The following is a 24,077-nucleotide window of genomic DNA, read 5'->3' on the forward strand; positions in this document are numbered from 1 at the left end:
AATTACCTCAAAAAATAGTGAAGATTCCCTGATTATGCCAGTGAGTTCAGCCACAATAGAATCTGAAATTATTCCATAGAGGTGATTCAAATTAGGCCTCAAAATAGGTAAAAAAACCTCCACAAAAAACCTCAAGTATACTCCTCAGAAAATCCACAATAGCCTTAGATCAATCTTAATAGCTCACAATGAAATTCATCCTCATCCATAGATGAATGTGACTATTCCTCACCTACTAGAATAGAGATAATTCTAGGATTGGATAAAATTTCAATGCACTCCAAGGAGATGTCAAGCTCAAATATAAAGTGGAGAAAGCTTCTAGAGAGGTGAACATCATCCTAACACATGGCACCGACATAGACAAAATGAAACTTGAATTTTTAAATTTTGGAGCCAAAAAAAATCATCCTTAAAAGCTGACATGGGATTCAAATTATTTAATCAATAATCCCTTTACAAATTCTTTCTTTGTAAGTTAAAATTAACTAGGACGATCCCTAATAATCCCAATATTAATGTTAATCAACCATTTGAGAATAAGTTCCATTAATTCACCACAACATCAAGTTGCCTTCATCAACTCATTTTGGGAATGTTTACCATATTTTTGAGGCACTAAATTTGATCAAGCATATCTCGTCAAACATGAGGCGTTATGTGGCATTCCACCTACCATTGGAATCAACATAATCAGGAGAATCAAATGAAAATGGTCTTGGACCTAAAAACATTGATTCTTGCATCCAAATTCCTAAATGCAGAGTATCATGGCTACACTACAACGGCTTGCTTTCTTCTCTTCCTTTTAGGGTTTCATGACCATTGGGTATTCCTATCAATGCAATCCATAGACGGATATTAAGAGTGTTTCAAAGACTGAGGTTGGGATAAATGACAACAACATTCAACAATTGATTGTGTCAATTATTTGATTAAGCCATCTACATATGCTATAGTTCTAACTATATCCATCCATTTATGTTTAGACTGAGATAAGACAATAATATAATTGTGATCTCTATTTTCTAAAACATTTATATAACTTTTTTTTGTAGACTAGAAGTGATGGGGGATTTTAACTGGTGGCCTAACACAAGGGGTGCCTTAATAGTGGACCCATTAACCATCAATCATGCCTACTAGGGAGATATTTCCATTAAAGGAAATCATAACACAAGAAACAACACAACAAAGTATAAGTGATCTGAATGATGATGTTACCAAATATGTAAGTGAAGGAATCGGAAATTTATAGTGATCATGGGAATGATAGATCTCGAACAGAGCATGATGATGTTGCTGGGGAGGTATATATCATTGTGGATGGATGGATTTAGTTTCTAAAAGGGTCTCAACTCAATCTACCTAGTTGGAAGGATTGTTTAAATCTCAGATACATTGAGATTGGTTAAATTCAACTTATCGAGTTCATGAGGGTACTGGAGAGGGAGGCGAAATAGAGATGGGAAGCTTAACAGTCATCCAAAAGGAAAATATATGCCTACATTTAAAGGTAAAGGGAATGGTAGGGTGGTAATTTGATTCAAAAAAAGGGTGAATTATGCTTCCTGAATGGACGTCATGAGACTGTGTTTAAGATTCACCATTCTAAAGGTGCGAGAAGACTAGAGTGTAAGCACAAGAGAGAAGCTAAACATATTGTGGGTTGTGAAGAGGGCCAAGAAGGCCCTTTCTAGTTCTTCCTCTTTTATATTGGAGACACAAGATTTAAGAGTGTTTATAAGGTAGTAGTAAAGATGAGATGGATTTTCAAGCATATGCTAGCAAGGGTGTTGTTGGACTATCACGTTGGAATAAATGATCTAATGGATAAAATGAATGTCTACTGAAAAAAAAAATTCAACATTGAGGTGCAACTTGAGAAGGGTAGCTAATGGTTCCCTATGCTAGGTCAAGTGCTTGCAATGGATTAAATATCAACTTCTGCTGCAAAGTCTCGCGAGGAATATGACTATGCAATAATTGCACTTGAAAAATTGGAAGTCAAAGTCTAGGACTCATTATAAAGAAGCGGTTCAAACAATAACCACTAAGTTTTGAATGGGATCTAAAATTTGACTTTCTCAAAATTGAATGAAGTTGGAACCACTCTGAAACAACTCAAAACAATTAATGTTAATATTAAAAATTTAAGTAAAAGTTGACATTATCCTTATCTTTCCTTTTCAAAAAGGAAAGATAAGGAGAATGTCAACTTTTACTTTTACTTTAAAAATTAAATATTACCATTACTTACTAGGGTTAGGTTTTGTAGGGCCCTTGAGTTAATAATTTTTTTTTCCTTTTCAGTATTTTTTATTAAAAAATTATTATTTGGTGGTCATTAGCTATGTTGCACTACATTCTTCAGAATTGGTCAGTTTATTAGAGAACTAGTGAATTTGGTGTTTTAAGGTCAGTTCAATACAAGACCAACCTTATCCAATCTGAACCACCAAACTAGACTAGTACAACTCTAAAACCATTGGTACCAACCAATTCCACTAGTTCTAGGCTAGTTCCAATAAGAGTTTTCCCTTTTCATCTTCCTCTGAAGTCGTTTTGTTGGATCCTTTCAAGAATGGTGATTTGGAAAGTGCCATAAACTGTTGAATTGTTGTGAGCACCTAAGATCATAAGTAGTTAAGCCTTGGAAAAGAAAAATTTAGAAGGACCTAGTATAGACATCCCAAAAGATATTTAGTGAGGATGTGCATGCAAAGAACTATTACAGACCTCCCAACATACTTAGTGAGGACGTGCATGACCAAAAAGCATAAAAAAAATCCACCCTCAAAAACCATGCCCAAAACATTGAAGTGTGGTGCAAAACAAATTGCTAGTAGGCTATTAATGCTACCAACAATCATTCGCTCTCTAATTTCACAAGAAGCTCCTAATCAAGATACCTCCTCCACTATGGTTATAGCAAGTTCTTGCAACTATGTGAGCTACAAGAAATTAAAACTACCTTCGAATTTCCACCAATTTTAGGGGACTTCACTTCTCTTAATGCCCCAACTATTTTGGGTTGATTGATTAGTTAACTAGATGATCACCGAGTTTGACTAAGTCCCATTGCTTAAATTACCTTCCACTAGTTCCTCCAAAAGTTAGAATTGGTTTAACTGACAACAACCTGAGATAATTGACCTTTATTGCCACAAGTTAGCAATCGCATATGCAGAACTGAACTCTAACTCCTCCAACTCGAATTTATTGAGTAAACTAGGTGACACAAGGCATGTCAAACAAGTTAACATCATCCAAGTTGTCTGTTAATGTGGAAATTTAAATTTTTTCAATTTAATCAAGGAAAAATCAAATTGAGAATTTCTTGCTGCATTTTTCAACACATACTTCATTAGAATGTATTACTTTCACTATTAACTTGGCATAGTTCACATGTTATGTTCATAAGGTTTTGGGCTAATGTGATTCTATGTGTTTTGTATATAAATAATAGGTGTCCAACTCTTGCTATTAGAAACAAGACTCCCTATGAAATGTGGTATGGCCACATTCCTTCGGTGAGGCATCTCAGGGTTTTTGGGTCCTCATATTATGCCTTCATACCTAAGGAATAGATAAAAAACTCAGTGCAAGGAATCACAAATGTATCTTCTTTGGGTAGTCATACCTCCAAAGCATACCATCTCTATGATGAAGTGAATAAGAAGTTTATAATATCTAGAGATGTGATCTTTCTTGAGTCTTCCAAGATTGACAATGTTGTTGAGTGGTAGATTAATTGTTTGGATATATTCGAACATGCAAAGCATTTTCAAGAGTTGGATAGTGAGATTCCCCATCTCCTTCTCTTAGCTCTATAATTTCTATGAAGAGCCTTGAAGGAATCAGGTTGAAGGAAATTCCTTCACCTGCTTTGTCAAGAAAGAACTAAGAGACTATTGGCGGCAGGTAACCAAATCTGACAAGCGGTGAGGGTACATGCAAGATACAAAGCAAGGATTAATGCAAAGGAGTAATGCAGAGGAGTGTACTGACTACATACATATCATCAAACATCTTTCATCTGTCTTTGAAGATATTTCTTCCATCCCACTGACTACCAGTTTGGACGCCTAATGATCTTTGCTTCTGTGCTCTTGAGAGAATTACTTCTAAGTTCTCTAGCTATCACTCAGGAATTTTATCATATTCCTTTTTCTTACAAGCCTGTTCAAGTCCCAGTATATCTAGATCTTCGATGTCGAAACTCTTCGGTTCCTCTTCCATGTGCTATATTGTTTCCTGCTCTGCCTCTGTATCATCTACAATCGTGAGCTGCATTTGAGTGATATCTACCTCCATACCTTGAGCAGTCCTTTTCTGCATGTTACTGGGAGAGGGCGTTTTGGTGTCCGTGGGTTGCTTAGAAGTGAGAGCTTTCTTTGAGATTGATGGAGTAGAATGGGTGGAAGTCTTAGGAATGGCTTCAGGTTGTTTCTGATTATCTAAAATATGAACCTCCCACTGGAGCAGGGTTTCAAATATGTTGCTTTTTGAAGGCAAGGAGGTGCTAGTGACAGGTTCTTTGACTGAGGTAGAGGGCTTTTTATGGGTCTTTTTGTGATTGGGAACTTTTGTGAACCCATCCAAGTCAGATTTGTCAATTTAAGAGGTGGTTTTGGATTTCATATTGGAGGAACAGTCTCGAAATAAATGGCCAAGGGCGTGGCATTTTCGACAGCAGAATGGTACTTGCTCATAACCTATTATTTGTAACCATTCATAATCATCATGGTAGAGGCTTACCGCATCTGGGAGAGCTTTGCCGAGGTGCATGGATACACAGATCCATGCATAGGAGGTGTATCGCTTTAGCTTTGTCTCCACTGCCACTTTGATGAATTCACCTAAACCATTCCCAATGTCTCGCAAAGAGTCTTTGTCCCAATACTCCAGAGGGAGAGAATAAAGGCGCAACCACACCGGACCCAGCTCAGATCTTATTTGTCCAGGTTAAAGTGCTTGATCCATCCTCTTAGGTATAGCCCTGTTGCATTGAAGAAATATGGTCCTCCATCCCATACCATGTTTCGGTCCTCCAAATAATTGAAAATGGCAGTAAAGAAGCCCTTAGGCCCTAACTACAGTGTTATGTGCCCTTTTAGCTTCCATTTGGCTATGATCTATCCATGCAAAGCTTTCTCCGTTGGCCAAAGGCCTATAAACTTTCCTATCAAAGCATGATCCTTCATAAACTGGATCTGAGTGTTGATGCGCTGACTTGGGAGCTCAATTTTGGGTCTGTCAACTGCTATTGGCTTGCAGGTGTTTGACATCACTCGTGGTTCTTCATTTGTGTTGTTATTCATTGGTGTATTTTTATTCTCTATTGCTATATCTTCTGGATGGTCCATCTCAACATTTTCAGTTTGTTGCAGGCCGTTTTTCGTATCAGCAAGGGGAGGCATCATGTCCTCCCCCTGAGGGGGTTCCATTGTGCAATAGTTGTTCCTTATTGTGTTGTAGCTGCCTTATGGCTAAAGGTTAATGGTAGAACGTCGCACTCTATGAAGGTCTGCCAGTTGCAGAGTAGCGTCAAACCCTAAGCACTCCACTCTCCATTTTCTTTTTTTTAACATAAACGGTTAGTTTTTATTTAAAATTTGGCACATCAGTTGCTGAGGATTTTAACATTGAAACCCTGTATTTCCTTGTTACAGTTGGTGGGGAAAGAAGACTTTTATTTTGAATAATCCGTTGAATGAGTTACACTGTGAATGTAGATAGAGGCTTGAAAAAGAACTTGATTTGGTTTTAGAATGGTGCCCTGAAATTCCACTGCTTTTGCTTTCCGTGATGTAGCTCTGCTTCCTAGCTTGCAGAGAGGAGATCCAACGCGCCAGAGTGTCGAATCATCCCAAGAATCACTGCGTCTTCTTTTTGAAATGTCTGGCGGAGTGTTATATAGTGTTCAAGAATGCCAAGAGTGGTAAATTTTCCTTGAAGAGGCCCTCATGAACTCCCCAGCACCTACCCAGACGCAGCAGTGAGTTCCAACAACAAACAGAGATCGAAAATGCCACAGTTGCGTTCTGAATTTTCCCTTGTGGATAAGTTCGTGTTTCCTAATAGCAACCAGCTCAAAATGGTTCGGTCCCAAAGTCTGGATAATCTAAATCAACAAAATGCTCAAAGGAACAGAGGCCCAGACAACTCCAGAATTAGGGAATGATGTAGCCCGATTCAACCTCATTTACTAACAGAGATCTCTTGCTCTTGAGAGAGCCTAGGTTGGCTGCCAGGTTTGCCTCTGAGTTTAACTTCCTCAAAACGTGATAGAAAGAGATTTTGTTGAACTTGGGCAACAGTAGTCTGATTTTTTTGAGGATGGGGGCTAACTGCACCTGAGAAGGGATCTTTTGAGAGTTCATAGCCTGTATAATTAGTCTGGAGTATCCAAAGATTGAGATGGAGAGGAGATTACTCTTGATAGCCAGATTTAGACCCTACCATAGAGCAAAAGCCTCTGCTCTATTGTTTGTTTAATGCCCCAAACCCCAAGCAAAGCGCAACTTAGTTGAGCCACCTAGGCTTAAGATAACTCCCCTGCCACCTGCCTTTCCTAGGAGAGGCCCCATTGAAGAATTGGTAGTGATCATCCAAAGTAGATCTCCATTTGATGAATTCCTGTTCTTCCAGATGAATTTCTGAATGAGAAGGGGCTTTAGCAAGTGGAAGGGAACTATTTTGATGATTTGGAACAAGATCTTTTAACCATTGATCTTCCTCGTTGTCCAGAATCATGCCTTTTCTTATGGTGGGTTTGATTTCTAAGGCCTCCCCTAGCAGAGCTTTGATCTTGGTGATAATTTTGACCGGGTCAACTTTCCTCACTAAATATTCTATTGTTCCTCTCCAACCACAGTTTCCAGCATGTGAATTTGGGGATCCACATCCGGACATTCTTGAGAAGGCTTTTTTTGGAGAGACAGAATGGGGATAACATGGACTAGTTTCTTAGCAGGTCCTGAATATTTCCTGGAAGCTCTATTTTGTCAGGTCCTAAAATCAAGACACCCTTCCAAATTTTTTGAGAAAAGGGGCACAATAAGAACATGTGGTTAGTTGTTTCTTCATCTAATGCACAAAGAGGGCACTTGGAGGGACCTTCCATTCCACACTTCCTCAGGTTATCTCTAGTGAGGATACCTTTATGTGCCAGAGTCCAGCAAAACAAGTCAATTTTGGTTAGAGTAGGAAAAGACCAAATAAATTTCCATTGAGTTGGCTCTGGGGGGATGCTAGGGATATCCATCATACTTTTGTAACCTTCTGCTACTAAGTAAGAGCCTGAAAGAGAACCCCTGCCTCTTTTGTCCCTAAAAGAGGCCTTTAAGGGTCATTTTCCTTGGAGTAAATCCAACAATAAATTGGCTTCACCATCCAGCCAATGAGGGGCCTACCCCAAATTTCAACCATCCCATAGACTTTCTACATCATTTTTCCAATTGGAGATGTCCCAAATGGTTTCCAGATTGCTGGCCTGAAGCCAAGCTCTAATATTTTCTAGTTCTACCATCTGATTCAAGGGCTAATTTCCAAGAATTGAATCTTCCCAAATTTTTATTTTTTTCCCATTACTTGGGATCTAATAAAGCTTATGACTGAAAAGTTTCAAAGCTGTGGGACAGAGTTTGAAAACTGGTGATCTTCTGGAAATTCTAGGAGGCTGGTCCAAGCACCTCAAACGCTACCCATGAAAATATTTTTTCCACAGAACTCTCTTGCTCCAACTAGGATTCCCAAAAATAATGTTCCAAAGGAGCTTGGAGCCCAGAGCAAGATTTTAGGCTGCCAGATCCCGCATTTGGAGACCTCCTTCCAAGAATGGCTTCTTAATAGTGTCCCAATTAACTAAATGGAGCCTTCTTTCATTATTTTTCCCTCCCTCCCACAAAAATCTTCTCAGGAGACCATCCACTTTACTCATAAAGGTTTTAGGGGCTAGTAGAATGGAGTTCTGATAAACTAGAGACTTATGAGAATAGATTTCATAAGGATTACCTTCGCAGCATTATTCAACTATGAGGCTCCCCAACCTTGTATTTTGAGTTTTAGCTTGTCTAGCAGGGGCATCAGTGAGCTACCTTAGGATTTGATTTGAAGATTGCGATCCCAAGATACTTAAATGACTCCCAGATCAGGGTTCTTTCCATTTCTAATAGCCTTGCTATGTCTGTCAAATCTTTGATCGAGCAATTCCAGCCATAGATCGTGCTTTTTAGATAGTTAATCTTACTGCCCGAAACCTTGTTACACTAAAAAATGTCACCATGACTATTTACAGTTAGGATGACTCTATCAATAGTCATGCTACCCTCTTAGGAAAGTCTTATGCCTCTGCTTTCCATGTCAAACTCCAAAAAAGAGAGAAAGTCTTTCTAAATGTATTTATCTCTGGGGACGCAGGTTCTCTCAACCTTACCTGCGGGGACGCACCCAATGTTCACAAAAACTGCGTCTTTGGATGCTCTGTATGTAAAGGCGTAGGTGCGTCCCCCTGAAAGGTTAAAATGCGCAAGTTTCATCTTTAAAAAGTCACTTGTGGTCATTTCTAGAGCATTCTAGAAGGTTGTTCGACGTGTATTGAGCGCCTCTAGATGGTTCATGCACCCCTACCAAAGAGGAACTTATCCCATCAATAGGGGAGCTATCCCATCCAAAGAGGGGATTATCCCATTGATGGTGGACCTGATTAACTTCCTCTTGAGCACTATAAGTACAGGCATTGGGCCAGAAGGAGGAGAGGTTGAAAGCTATACATTTCTAAGGGTAAATGCTGCAGGAATTAGGACTCCCATTTAGAAGCTTGTGAGGAGAGATTGCCATCTTTGCTTGTTCTATTTGGAAGTGGGTGAGCTTTGTCAAAGTAAAGGAGAACTCTTGATGGACCCTGGGAGGGACTTGCACAAAACCAAGGCTCAGGTTGTATTTGTTCCTTTTGTTACCTATTAATGCAAATGAGTCCATTCTTCTCAATAACTTGTTATTTATGAGTTGTTTCATGTACTCCTTGGTCTATGTGTTAAATATGTTTTATTCTATGAGATTATCAAGTGCTATTTAATCGTTTGATTGTTAGTGTATGCAGGTTTCAAGGTGAAGGAGGAGCTCATCCGGATCAGTGGAGCTGGACTGCTACAACAGCGTTGGATTACAAGTAGGATCTAAACACTTGATTTCCCGTATAGTAAATGCATGTTTAGAGAAGGATTGCTCTTGTTTGTCTTGTTTGTCACTAGAGAGTCTTAGACTTCTAGGAAGGTCGGTTGTGTCCGCACTATTGACTGATTCCGTGTGACAAATTGGCGACTCCGCTAGGGATTCCATTGATGTGAAAAGTCTTTTCCTTTGTGTGAACTTTGCTCTGAGAAAATTGGTTTATTTTTCTGGTTTTGGCTCTGTGACTTTGTCTGTGGGTGGGTTAGCTTAGGATTAGATTCATTTTGGTTTTTCTTGAATTTTCCAGTAGGATGCACCCTCTAAGTGTTGCACAGTGCGTCCCTGGACGCACTGTCGCTGTGTGCACAGAGCGGGCCCGCACCTGTGCTAACGGGTCGCCTGCGTCCCCTGCTAAAATTTGAGAAAATCCCATTTTTTTGCATTTTTTCTCTTAGATTTTGCTTTTTCTTAGTTTTTACTGCCCAGATTCATTAGTCTCTTGTCAAAGATCTTCACCTAAGCTTGTTTCATTGGCATTCCTGTTTTAAGCTTTCATCAATTGGGTGTTTTGAGTCTCTTTTTTGAGAACTTCTTGATTTGATTTCCTTTGGTCATTACTTGGGGGGCTAAATTGTGTATGAGTGTTAATCACCTTTGAGTGTTTTTATGTTTTGATCTTTGGAACTCTCACCCAGTTTTCTCGACTTGCACTTGATTGGTTCTTAGATCACATTAGAATCGTATTGCGTTTGAGAATTCTCTTGCATAGATCACATTTGCATAATTAGAATTCTCATTTTCAGAATATGAATGAAAATGTGCATAGATTACATTTGCATACTTTTCGAGTGAATTGTGCTTAGATTACCATTGCATAGTTTACATTCTGAAAAATCAATCGTAGATTTAGATCAGCTTTCTTTGATTTGAATTTACACAAAAATAAAAATAAAAAAAATGGTTTGGAATTGATTTGCATTAGTTTTTCTTGATGAAATTAGTGCATTAGAGAATTTGTTATATTTTCTCTTAGTGATCAATATTTTGCATTGTCGGAAGTGAATGGAAACTCTCTCCTTACTTTAGTTAGGATTCATCGAATTGAAAAGATTACATTATCATATTCGATTGCATTCAGTTGAGTCGGGTCATAACACCATTGGTTTCATCTCCATTTACCCCTTTGAGTAATAACAGCCTTAATAACACAACGCTTAATTAAAATTCATCTAGTAATTTTTACATTTCTAGGGCTCTGATACACCAACATAGCTTAGGCTAGTGTCTTGGAGTAGGAGAATAATTAACTCTCCAAGACAGCAAAACCAAACAAGTAGCTCATCTTGTGGTAGGATAAATCCAACTGTTTCATTTGTACTCTGGAAAGCTCCTCTTAAAGGAGAAGCACGAGCTCATGTCCGAACCAGTGAGGGGATCAATCCTCCCTCGTTGGGAATGACGCCAGACACGCACGTATTACAAACGGTAAACCTTGGATTAACCATTGTCGAGGAGCCAGGGGTCACTTGTCGGTAAACCTTGGATTATTGTCAAGGAGCCGGCAAGGGGATTGAGCTTGATACTCTGCCCTTGAGTGTTGTCGGAGTGTAGACTGTTCCCCCAGGTGCATTTGTTGCTGTTGGTAACCTTAGTGACCATTATCTTTAGGGTTCTACCCAAGGTGACGGTGGAGGGAAGATCCCACTGTACCTGGAGCAGACGTCGGCTAGACTCACTTGGATTTTCTGGGGGGTTCACTTCACTCGAGACGGTTAAAGTGGAGGAACTTGGTCCAGTCTATTCATTAATCAGGTTGCCGGGGTAATTGTTCCACCCACCACTTCTGTACTGAATTTGGCGATGTTGGGTTTCATCACCAACTAGTGTTTTCGGTCCGGAAGGCTACTATTTGTGTGTGGTTTGACTCCTAGATTTGATAGCGCGTGTTAATTTGTTTGTTTTTACTTTTAGAGACCATAGGTGTGAATTGTGAATTTTAATTGTTAGGTGTGAATTGTGAATTGTTAATTTTAGTTTTAAATTGTTAATAAAATTCACTGAAGTTGAATATAATGGCAAATGTTCCGGAATTTACCAACCTAGGAACCCTTCCTAATGAGAATCCTAGTATTTTTCCTTACTTTGGAAATGTTGGTCCTCCTTATATGGCTACTTTGTCATTACCTGGATTTACAATAGGTTTACCGATATGGTTATTTTCAACTTCGTTGGCCCAAAGTAATCCAATTGTTCCATCTCAACCGGATGCTTCACCGCAACAGAGTTCACCATCTCAACATCACCAACCTTTTGTTGACCCTTTACCTTCTTCGCCTAATTTTTCTTCCTCTTCGCCTGGTAAAAGCCTTGATGCTAGTAACCAGGAGGCTAAGAAGAAGAAGAAAGGGAAGAAGAAGAAGAAGAAGAAGAAGCAAGATAAGAAAGAAGTCAACCAACCAACCATGGCTGTAAGTGTTAGTTGTGTTGAGGAAAACTCCGACATGCATCGTAAACCCAAATACCCTTGCAGGCTTTGTAAGGGTGACCACTTCCTTGTCAATTGTCCTAGTATTCCAAAGGTCTTGGAAGTATGGTCAGAAAAACCTCATCAACTTTCTGTTGATCCATCAACTAATGATAGTCAGGTTCCTGGGAAAAAGGGTAAAGTTAGGTTTCCTTGTAAGTTATGCAAAGGGAGTCATCAAACTCACATTTGCCCTCACATGGATGAAGCCTCAACATTGTTGGAAAACCTTACTGTTCCACAGCAAGAATTTCCAACTGGTTACCGTAAACTTTCTCCCAACCTCCCGTCAACTGACGGAGTGATTGATTTAAATTCAAGTGCAGTCGATCACACTCTTCCATTGGAGAGTGAAACTCATGTCAGTCAGGTTGATGATCCGTTAGTTGATCAAGTGGTCGATTCAATTTCACATTCGGTCGATCACACTTTCCCTTTGGAAAGTGAACTTCATACCGCTCAGGTTCTTCTTGTTATATCAGATTCTTCTATGCCGGGGGGCATTTCACATGTTTCTACAGAACCCCCTCCAAGCACTGAGGTCTTTTCCTTTGATTGGAATAGACTAACAGAACCTCGTCTTCCCTCCTCCATCCCTTTTCAAATCATTGTGAAGGCTGGTGGTAGGGACATACATCGTACTCAGGTAGATGAAGGTGCTTCTGTTAGTATTTTATCCTCAACTGTTTGGAAAGCTTTGGGTTCCCCTCAGCTTGCGCCTATTACGCAGAATCTGAAAGCTTTTAACCGAACCATTAGTGAACCTTTAGGGATCCTTCCTAAGTTTTCTATTACCTTGGAAGGTAAAACTGTCTGCATTGATCTTATGGTAGTTCGAGGTCCCTTGGATTTTAATTTACTCCTTGGGCGAGATTATGTTTATGCAATGAAAGTTGTCGTATCGACACTCTTTCGTGTGATGTCTTTCCCTCACAATGGCGATATTGTGACTGTAGACCAGCTTTCATTCCCTAGTCTTGTCTCAACTACCAATAATATGACACCCCTAAATGTTCCTGATTCTAAAGTGGTATCTACCTCGCCACGGGTTAATTATGTGGCAACTGGTCCCATGTTTTCAGTTACCGATGTAAGTGAGCCTCTCACTGTTGATTTAGATCCGGTAATTGACATGGAAAACTCTATGGGATTATTTGAACACGATGTTCTTATCCCTTTTGAGTCCCTTGACATGTGTTCCTTCCAAAGAAGTATTCTTCCTTCTGATGAAGACCTCTTGGAAGCCATGATCAAGGTGTGTCCATTGACATGTCTTTCTTCCGGTTGGAAGCCATGATCAATGGTACGAGGATAATTTGTTCCTCTCTCAACCTCGTTAAAAAATGAAACTGGAAGTCATGAGCATAGTTCCTTGTCTTGTGTCAAACTCATTAAAAAATGAAACAAAGAGTCGTGAGGATAGTTCCTGTTACTGAGTCAACCTCATTAAAAAATGAATCAGTGAGTACGAGGATAGTTTTTTCCTGTATCAACCTCGTTAAAAAATAAACAGGCTAGTATGAGGATAGTTCTTTTACTGAGTCAACCTCATTAAAAAATGAATCAGGTAGTTTTTAGGATATGTAGGTAGATTATAGAAAGTAGGGTTTTGAGGATAGTTCCTGTTACTGAGTCAACCTCGTTAAAAAATGAACCAGGTAGGAGGATAGTTCCTTTCTTGTGTCATCCTCCTTAAAAATGAAACAACTCCCTTTTCAAGTTAAATATTGAAAGTAAACCTTCATTCCATCCATCTGGTTGAATGCAATGAAGCCTGGGGGGCATGGACCTCGCTTTGCATCATTATACTGGGGGCATGCGAACTTTTTGAGCATAGTTCCTTGTTTTGTGTCAAGATCGTTAAAAAATGAAACAAGGAGTCTTGAGCATAGTTCCTTGTCTTGTGTCAAGCTCGTTAAAAAATGAAACAAGGGTAGGTTAAGTAGGTAGATTGTAGAGCGTAGTCATGAGCATAGTTCCTTGTCTTGTGTCAAGCTCATTAAAAAATGAATCAAGGACTTTAGAGCACAGTTCCTTGTCTTGTGTCAAGCTCGTTAAAAAATGAATCAAGGTTTTTTAGGTATAGTTCTTTGTTAGGTAGATTGTAAAGAGTAGTTATGAGCATAGTTCCTTATCTTGTGTCAAGCTCGTTTAAAAAATGAAACAAGGGTTTTGAGGATAGTTCTTTTCCTATGTCAACCTCACTAAAAAATGAAACAACTCCCACGAGTCTTTCCAAGATCTTGAAAGTAAAGCTTCATTACATCCACCTCATTGAATGAAATGAAGCTTGGGGGGCATGAACCTTGATTTGCATCATTATGCTGGGGGCATGCGAACTTATAACAAGCATAGTTTTTCGTTTCAAGCTTGCGTAAACATGAAACCGAATCTGAGCACAGTTCTTTTCTTGTGTCAAGCTCGTTAAAAAATGAAACAAATCCTCCTCTACTTGAGTCGAGAGATTGACTAGATCTCATAAATGTCAAGTATTTAGGTTAGTTATTTTAGTTTTTTGCATAATTTTCTTACAGTTTTAGGTCGAGTCTTTCAAATGATCTCGTAACTCAACCTTCATTTCATCCAACCGGTTGAATGCAATGAAGCTGGGGGGGCATGCGCTCTAGCAGTTATGCTTAGGGGGCATCAAGCACAGTTTTCTCTCTGTTTCAAGCTTGTGAAAAAATGAAACTACTTTGAAGCATAGTTTTTCTCTGTTTCAAGCTTTTGTAAAAATGAAACCTATTTCGAGTCAATGTCAGTTATTTTCAAGACTCGTTAAACTCATGAAAATCTCGAGATTATTTTGCTATTTTTTCATTCTCGTAAAAAAAATGAAAATGCCGAGTTCTTTCCGTCTTTTCCTGCTCGTAAATTAAATTGAAAGTCGGCCATATGAGTACATTTTTATCATTTTTTCGAACTCATTAAAACTTACGAAAAAATGAAAACCATGAGTACATTTTTATCATTTTTTCGAACTCGTTCAAATTTACGAAAAAGTGAAACCTCAGAGTCATCTTTTAAGCCATTTTCTGACTCTTAAAATATGAAAAGATTGCCGAGCATTTCTTTTACACTCGTTAAAACGGAATCAAAAGATGGTCCCCTTATATCCCTTTTCTGACCGTAAAAACAGGAAAAGATTGTCGGGTTTTTGTCGTTTCAAACTCGATACTAGAAATAAAACGACGTGTCCTTGATCGCTTTTTACTTTTCAGGTCAGTGGCACTAATTATGAAAGTACTCCTTGGTCGCAAGTTCAAGTGGTTCCCCCAGGTATTATTTTATACTTTTTCGGGCTTGAGGGACACAAATCTACGAAAAAGTTCAACTTGGAGTCTTCTTAAGTTTTTCAGACTCTCTAAAATTGAAAAATGCCGAGTTTCTCCTATACTGGACTCGTTAAACATTTCACAGTAAAGGACCTGTTCAATTACAAACAGGAACGAACCACTCCTTCCTAGGGTTCGAATCAAAACTAGGTTGGACTCATCCGAAGGATGAGCTTATAATCAAGCATATGTTATCCTCCTCAAGCTTGTTAAAAATAAAGAGGTACTTGCCAGAAATGGTGGGGGAAAAGAGAGAAGAATGAGCCTATTTGTTACCTTTTGTCTCAGAAGAAACTTTATTACCACTCTTGAATACGACACTCTTTCACCTGGGTTGGGAAATCCTTTACCTCACAGTTGGTCAAACCACTTTGAAAGTCTTCAGCCGGGTTCCGGGGATTAACTTTGAGTTATTAAGCACCAAGCCATCTGTCGTGTCGTTATGTGTTCAAGAGGTCTGCAAGCAAAACTTTCATCTGCAAAATACTTGTCATCCATTTGACCATCCCTGAGTCAGTCCTTACAGCAACATTTCTTCAACTTGAACAATGATTTCGTGTTGTGGGCTTGCCTGCAACGGGTCGCTTTCTATCGACATCAGCGCATTATCTAGAGAGATGACTTAGAAATCGTCAGTACCTTGAAGTCTGCATGCATCAATGGCAGGTTTCTCGCCTTTGACGTCAGTTTACATCATTGACTTTCGATCGAAGGATTCCGTGAAATGTTCGACATCAACTCATTCATTCACATCTCATGGATTGTACTGGGTACTTTGAGAACCATTGACATTACTGGTGGTCTCTCTCACGCTTGTTAACAGTTCACATCATCGACTGGTAATCAAGTGGTTTCTACCATGTTCGACATCAACTCATTTATTCGCATGGCTAGAATCGTACCAATTCGAGAAGTAGAAATGAAGACCCTGGATCGAGTCTCCACCATCCAGGCTGCAAGGAGTTTTGTATTCATTATCTAAGTAGACTAATCACAAACAGATGGTTGCACCCATACTGTGTCTACAAAAGTCTATGATTATGATGTACTGCAAGATCATTCCTTTATCAGAGTAGTTAGTCTGTTAGTTAAAGTTTTAATCTGAGTATGGGAATGCCTACCTCAGTGATGATATAATCTTATACATGTATTTTGTGTTGAAAATTGCAGGTTCTGACCAGGCTCTCCATGAGATAATCCTTGAAATGATAAAGCGCTTCACCCTTCCTAGATAATACAAAACCCTAATCTACTTCAGGCTTCGCACTTTAGGGGGCAATCTGTTACACTAAAAAATGTCACCATGACTATTTACAGTTAGGATGACTCTATCAACAGTCATGATACCCTCTTAGGCAAGTCTTATGCCTCTGCTTTCCATGTCAAACTCCAAAAAAGAGAGAAAGTCTTTCTAAATGTATTTATCTCTGGGGACGCAGGTTCTCTCAACCTTACCTGCGGGGACGCACCCAATGTTCACAAAAACTGTGTCTTTGGACACTCTGTATGTAAAGGTGTAGGTGCGTCCCCCTGAAAAGGTTAAAATGCGCAAGTTTCATCTTTAAAAAGTCACTTGTGGTCATTTCTAGAGCATTCTAGAAGGTTGTTCGACGTGTATTGAGCGCCTCCAGATGGTTCATGCACCCCTACCAAAGAGGAACTTATCCCATCAATAGGGGAGCTATCCCATCCAAAGAGGGGATTATCCCATTGATGGTGGACCTGATTAACTTCCTCTTGAGCACTATAAGTACAGGCATTGGGCCAGAAGGAGGAGAGGTTGAAAGCTATACATTTCTAAGGGTAAATGCTGCAGGAATTAGGCCTCCCATTTAGAAGCTTGTGAGGAGAAATTGCCATCTTTGCTTGTTCTATTTGGAAGTGGGTGAGCTTTGTCAAAGTAAAGGAGAACTCTTGATGGACCCTGGGAGGGACTTGCACAACACCAAGGCTCAGGTTGTATTTGTTCCTTTTGTTACCTATTAATGCAAATGAGTCCATTCTTCTCAATAACTTGTTATTTATGAGTTGTTTCATGTACTCCTTGGTCTATGTGTTAAATATGTTTTATTCTATGAGATTATCAAGTGCTATTTAATCGTTTGATTGTTAGTGTATGCAGGTTTCAAGGTGAAGGAGGAGCTCATCTGGATCAGTGGAGCTGGACTGCTACAACAGCGTTGGATTACAGGTAGGATCTAAACACTTGATTTCCCGTATAGTAAATGCATGTTTAGAGAAGGATTGCTCTTGTTTGTCTTGTTTGTCACTAGAGAGTCTTAGACTTCTAGGAAGGTCGGTTGTGTCCGCACTATTGACTGATTCCGTGTGACAAACCTCCCTATAAATGTCCAGCTCCTTCTTGAAGGTTCTAGCAGAATTTATGTTAGCTCCTCCAAGAAATAATGTATCATCAGGAAACTGGGCATGATTTATGTCTTTAACATTGTGAGCCATTCTCAGGCCTAGCAGAGTTTGGATCCGTTGACAGTAGTCTAGTTGGAAGCTAAGCACTAAAGCGTGAATGGAGTAAAGAAGCAGGGACAAAGGGAAACCTTGTCTTAGCCCCCTCGAGGCCTAGAAAAATTCTGTTGATTGACCATTAACCAGAGGCGCTATCCAAGGGGAGACAATGCAAGCTTTCACCCAAGTTATGAGAACTTTTGAGAAGCCAAATTTCTCCATCACAGAAAATAGGAAATCATGTCTCACTGTCAAAGGGGTTTGTGAAATCTAGCTTAATCACCATGCCTTTCTCTTTTCGATGACAGCTTGAATGAATTTCTTCAGGCAAAAACACAATATTGTCAAGAATCTTCCTCCCTCTTATGAATCCTCTTTGGTTTTCAGGGATGATGACTGGCTGAATTTTCTTAATACAATTGGCTTTATTTTTGTAATCAGCTTATACTTGTATTACATAGAGAGATGGGCCTGAATCTGTTGAAATTGATGGTGCCTTTGTCTTTTAGAATCAAGGCAAGGAAGGCCAAGTTGATACTACCTCCAATCTTGGTGCAGGTCTGAGATTTATGGATCATTCTCAGAAGGTCTCTTTTAATTGTAGGCCAGCAAGTCAGGTAGAACCTTGCAGTGAACCCATCAGGGCCCGGGGCTTTATCCAAATCCATGCAATCCAAAGCTTCTTTAATCTCATTCATACTGATTGGAACAGTTAGCATAATATTGTCAGAATCTTGAACACAGTGAGGAATAAGATCAATCAGATAGGCTTGAGAATCGATAGGAGAGTCTTCCGGGGCAGAGTAAAGATCTTTGAAGAAGGAGTTGGCTGCTCACTTTATGCCTTCAAAATATTTAACCACAGTGTTTTGATAGTGAATTTCATTTATTGTTTTGAAGTGCTTGCGTGCTTCAGCTTGCTTATGGAAGTAGCTTGTATTTTTGTCTCCAGCTTGTAACCAAAGATTTCTAGACTTCTGTCTCTAGAACTCTTTTTCATCCCTACATACTCTATGGAGATCTTTTTGTAGCTCTACTTCTTTTTGAAGAAGGATTTGAGTTGCGTCGAAATTATCCAAATGTTGTTAATTGATGGCCTGCTAAACTGTCATGCATCTCCTTTATTTTGGCGGTGGGCGTTTTCAACCTTTTAGCCCACTCCTTGAGCTCCCTTTTAAGTTTGCTCATTTTTTCTTCCCACACAAAGAAACGGGATCCTTGAACTTGCCGATTCCAGGCCTCGGAGACCACCTCCTAGAATCCTTCTTGATGAATCCATAGAGAATTGAATATAAAGGGAATGGGGTCAAGATTTCCATCCAAGGAGAGCTCAAACAGAATGGGTTGATGGTCAAAGGTGTAGTTCAGCAGAATTTTATAGGTGGACATTAGATCACTAGTCAAGAAGGAGGATTGCATGAGAAATCTGTCCAGATGAGAAGCAATGTGGTCGGGACCTATCCTTTTGTTTGACCAAGTGAATTTCCCAGATGTGGGCTTGATATCCTCCAATTCCCAATCTAAAATGAGGTCTTCAATCCATTCTCTAGCTGGGTCCCTGACCAGAGAGCCCCCATTTTTCTCTTCTGCGGCTAGCGTAACATTCAGATCACCTACAATAATAATATTTTCTAGGTTGTTCAAGAAAATATAGGACTGGAGTGACTCCCAACAAACCGTTTTCTCAGACAGTAAGACCGAAGCCTAAAGATTGAACATACTTACTTGGTGGCCAGATTCGTTATGGAGGAGCTTAGTGAGTAGCCAATGGGGGCAGAATTCTTCGTGAATTGGATCATATTTGGAGTTGTACCAAAAGGAGGCAATCTCTCTAGAGGTGCCTCTGGCGCTAACTGCTCTCCCTTGGCCTTTATGCTAGAATGCTTTGCTTGCATGGAGGAGTAGAAGGTCCTCCAGTTTTGTCTCTTAGATGAGAAGGATTTCAGGTGAGTACATCCTTACAATGTCTTTTATAGCTTCTTCTTTCAACCTGCTGCCTAACCCTCTGCAATTCCAGGAGACATATTTCATTATTTACTGGCTTGGAAGGTTATGGCTCCTTTTGGAGCCTGACCATGCTTGCGCCTAGATCTAGTATTCATCATTCCTTTGAGAGTTTTCTGAGAGCCTTGGAGAACATCTAGATAATTTTGTTCCTCTCTCTATTTCTTCTTGGACTTTCGACCCTTGGCTGACTTGATAGGAGTGACTTGCAAGCTATCTGAATCTGAGACTCCATCTTCTGAATCTCCCTCAAAATTGGAGCCTAGAGTGATGCACTCCTCGTTTTCTTCTTTTTCCCCTTGTTCATCCTCTAATGAAGAGTTGACTTTGCCTCTGCTTCTTTCACTTTCTTCGATGGGTCTTCTGGTTCCTCTTGGGTTCTAATGGCATTTGTCTTTATCCCAGAGGAATAACCCTCTTTTGGAACTTCTTTTCCTTTTGTATAGGCTGGGGCTTCACCAATGGCCCTGAATTTTTCTTCTCAGTTGGTTTTGGGACTACCTTGCCCTTTTTTATTTCCTTCCATCCTTCTTTGTCCACTTTGTCCCTGGTTGGAACTTTTGGGCAATTTCGTTGGAAGTGTCCATGTTCGTGACAGGTTCTGCATTTGAAAGGCAGTTGCTCGTAATCCAATTTTTGATAGTGATGCCATTCTCCAACTGTAAGTTTTGTCGCTTCCGGCAGTCCAACTTCCAGATCGACTTCCACACAGATTCTTGCGCAAGTATATTGGTCGTTGTTATCTTCTTTGTCAATGAAATGACCTAGGCTATTTCCAATCTTCTACAAGGTGTGATAGCTCCAGGAATGGATCGGAATATTGGGAAGTTGGACCTAGACTGGGACCTCTTTAGGGGTATCGATTGAGGGATCGAAGTCGAGGGTCCACTTATTAAGATATAAACCCTGATTTCCCATAAAATATGGACTGTTTCTAAAAACCAAATCTCGATCTTCTTTGGAGGTGAACTGGAAAATGAAATACCCTCTTCCGACAGCATAGCAGATCACATTGTTTTCTAGCTGGGGCCTCCAATTGCATTGGATCCAGTCATCTGTTGTTTTTGTAGAGGGCCAACGTCCCATAAATTTTCCTACCAACCCTCTGTCAGCCAGGGCTAGGGCGATTTTTATCGGTTGGTCTTCTGGCAGGGCGATCTCGGGAATTTTCTCCAGTTTTTTGATGAATTTCGGGACTTCTGGAATCAATCTTTTCTTCCCTTTCTGCGAGAGAAATATTCTGGATGCTTCTTCTGAAGAGATTGGTGGGGTGGGAGAAGGCTCCCCACCCCCAGGCGCACTCATGGTGGCGGCTACGCTCCTTTGCATTCGCAAAACCCAGACGCGGATGATGTGCCAACAACAACACTAGCTGGAGGAGGGAGGCAGAGCCCGATTGCGGGGATGTCGGGAAGGATTGAGAGCCCAGCTGCAGGGGCTGCCAGGTAGGGGCCCTGCGGAGGGCCACAGGCATTGAGGAAGCAGGAGCGCGGGAGCTCCAGCTCAGAACACATGCGCAGATCACCCTGAAACTCAGCGCTGCCCTCCATTTTCATTCGAAGTGAAATATCATATTAAACATAGGTTTGATGTAAAGTGGTCATTGTATTAAATATAAAGTTTTGTCTTAAAATATTTTTGTCTCAAAATGCTTTTGTCTTAAATATAAAGTTTTGTCTTAAATATAAAGTTTTGTCTTAAAATAATTTTGTCTTAAATTGTTTTTGTCTTAAAATAATTTTTTCTTGAACTATTTTTGTCTTAAATATAAAGTTTTGTCTCAAACTACTTTTTTCTTCAATATAAAGTTTTGTCTCAAAATATTTTGGTCTTAAATTATTTTTGTCTTAAATATAAAGTTTTGTCTTAAAATATTTTTGTCTCTAACTACTTTTGTCTTAAGATATTTTTGTCTTAAACTATTTTTGTCTTAAATATAAAGTTTTGTCTTAAAATATTTTTGTCTCAACATATTTTTGTCTTAAATCTTATATTTAAGACCAATCAATTGATATTAATTTTTAATGTAAAATAACTAAAATAAAAATTGATTTTTTGAGACAACAGATTTCTTTTGTATATATCTATATATATTTTCAATTTCCTTTATAGGAGCTTTAAAAAAAACCAGTAAAGTTCAATATAAAAATCAATATTTATTTATGATAGTTTTAAAACTTTCAACGACAATTTCAACACACACTTTTTAATTAAATTTGTTAAATGTTTTAGTCTTTACAACTTTTTAGTTTTACCTATAAAAGTTAAAAACAAAATTCATGGAAAAGGTAATTATTGGAATATCACCATGATAATTTGGAGAGGGTCTTTCTTATCTAGTACTCAGTAATTTGAGTATAAAATACCATATTTTGGACAGGGTATTTCTTATTTAGTACTCAATAATTTGAGTATAAAATACCATATTTTGTTATTACTATAATGCATGTTGAAATTATTTTGTCAATTTGTAAATAGGTTTTTTTAAATCTAATCAAAATATACATATTACTATCAAATACTTTTTTGAACAATTTTCAATTTATATATGAAAAAATTTCAATTTTCATTTGAATTTTTATCTTATTGGTCAGCTTTTGTTCATATTGCTACGGGTGTATATGTTTCCTTTTAATCTAAAAATTTTCAGTGCATCTAATCCATATTTTGTTTGACATATATGTATTTCAAACTTTAACTTATTTACTTTAATGCCAAAGAAGTACATTAAGCCCAAATTTATCATCTCATATCCTTGTTTCATTGATGTTTTAAACTGATCTAATTTTTTAGTGTACATATTATCCAAGTATAAATAAAAAAATAAAAATTCCCATTACTTCATCTTTATATCATTTGATTTCATACCTTTGTAGTTTCTTGACATAAAATTCCATTTAATAATGGATGTTTCACATCCATTTGGTATGTCTTCCATTTATTTAAGGGGTATATTCTCCTCCTTTACCCATCTCAATATTTTACTATACTTATCATTTGTCAATGAGAGCTTTAAAATCATTGAAATTGTGAAAAAAATTATATTTGAATTTTAAAACAATGTATCCAATTTTTCTAAATAAAATCATTAAAAAATGGAGATCGTTGCTCGTCCTAACCCACACTAGCCCTTAGCATGTAGGCTCCCATGAAGTTTCGAATCGATCATATTTGTACTATGGAGTGCCTTAACAAAACACACAACCACTATTTATTCTACACCCTATGGGCTAAAGTCGATTCATGTATTATTGGTGGCCTTTCACCAAGTGTTTTTGTGGAAACAAATTTAGCCTTCCAAAATTCACGTGTTAATATCTAAAATTCCAAAGCCATGGGTCATATATGTTGGTTACTTTATTGGAAATTGTGATTAACTCATTGGAATTTGTTATAGTCAAAGGATCCATCATATCTTTTCTCCTTTAAATTATAACAATTAGTCTCCTCCTAGGAAATTTGTGTGGTTTCTTTGAGTATCGCCATTGAGTGTAACTCTGTATCCCTTTTGGGTAAGTTAATCAATGCCTATATGGTTATGTTTTAATCCTTGGACCAAATCGAATTTGTTTTTTTCACCTCTTTTTAATAAGGACAATGAGTGTACCTTTACCAACAACATTAACAATATTGTCATCAACCAATTTTACTTTAACCTTAATAGAAATTTCTAGGCTTGTAAACATATTTCTATTTCCAATCGTATGGTTACTACAACTAGTATCTAAAAACCAAATATATTTTTTATTCTCTTCCAAATCATCACAAGTAATAAACTCTTTGGTCGTCTATTAAGTAGCATAATTCACATACCATTTACAATAATCAAATTAAGAAATAAATTTTTCATATTCTCATATTTGTAGATGACATGTACAACTCCACCTTAAGCTTCAAGGGTTTTGCTAGGGAAAATCTTCTTGATCTAAGCTTGAATTGCCTCTATGTAAGATGACCTTATTATATTTGTTACTCCCTTTGTTGTTCCTTCCTTGACCTATGTTAAAATATTCCTATGATTTGAAGTCATTCTCCATAGAATCATCATCTCTATTAATCCTTATCTCATGGGATAGTAAGGATCTCTTCAACTCATCAATGGTAAGTTGTGTTATATTTTTTTATTCTTCATGGACATTTTTTACCACAACGTGTCAACGAACCATAGCAGTACACCCCCTTTTTTGGTAAAAGGGATCGCACCTCACCTATATCTTTGTGTTGTTCAGTTATCATCATCAGCCTAATCATCATGTTATAATGTAAACCCATTTTGCATGTATATGATGTAAATAATCTCAACAGAACCGTCTCACATATATAACAACCTAGGTAAACCTACTTTCTAGTGATGATCTCCATTCTGGGAGGCTTTTTGTCACACCAATATATTCTTGGATGGTCGGTAGAGTTTTCCCCTCCAATCTTACCCCAAAGATGGAATGGATTTTTTGCTAGGAGCGTAGGTGAGTCCTAGTGTTCTAGATTGAGTCTATGTAAAAGTGATTTGGGAATAATCCTAACTATTTCGTTAGGTTATTTTATTACAAATTGCTTGGTCTCGCAGACTATGT

The sequence above is a fragment of the Pinus tabuliformis genome, chromosome 1_1 (assembly GCF_031772625.1).
Source record: "Pinus tabuliformis cultivar Carrire ecotype Pingquan chromosome 1_1, CPIR1, whole genome shotgun sequence".
NCBI lineage: Eukaryota > Viridiplantae > Streptophyta > Pinopsida > Pinales > Pinaceae > Pinus > Pinus tabuliformis.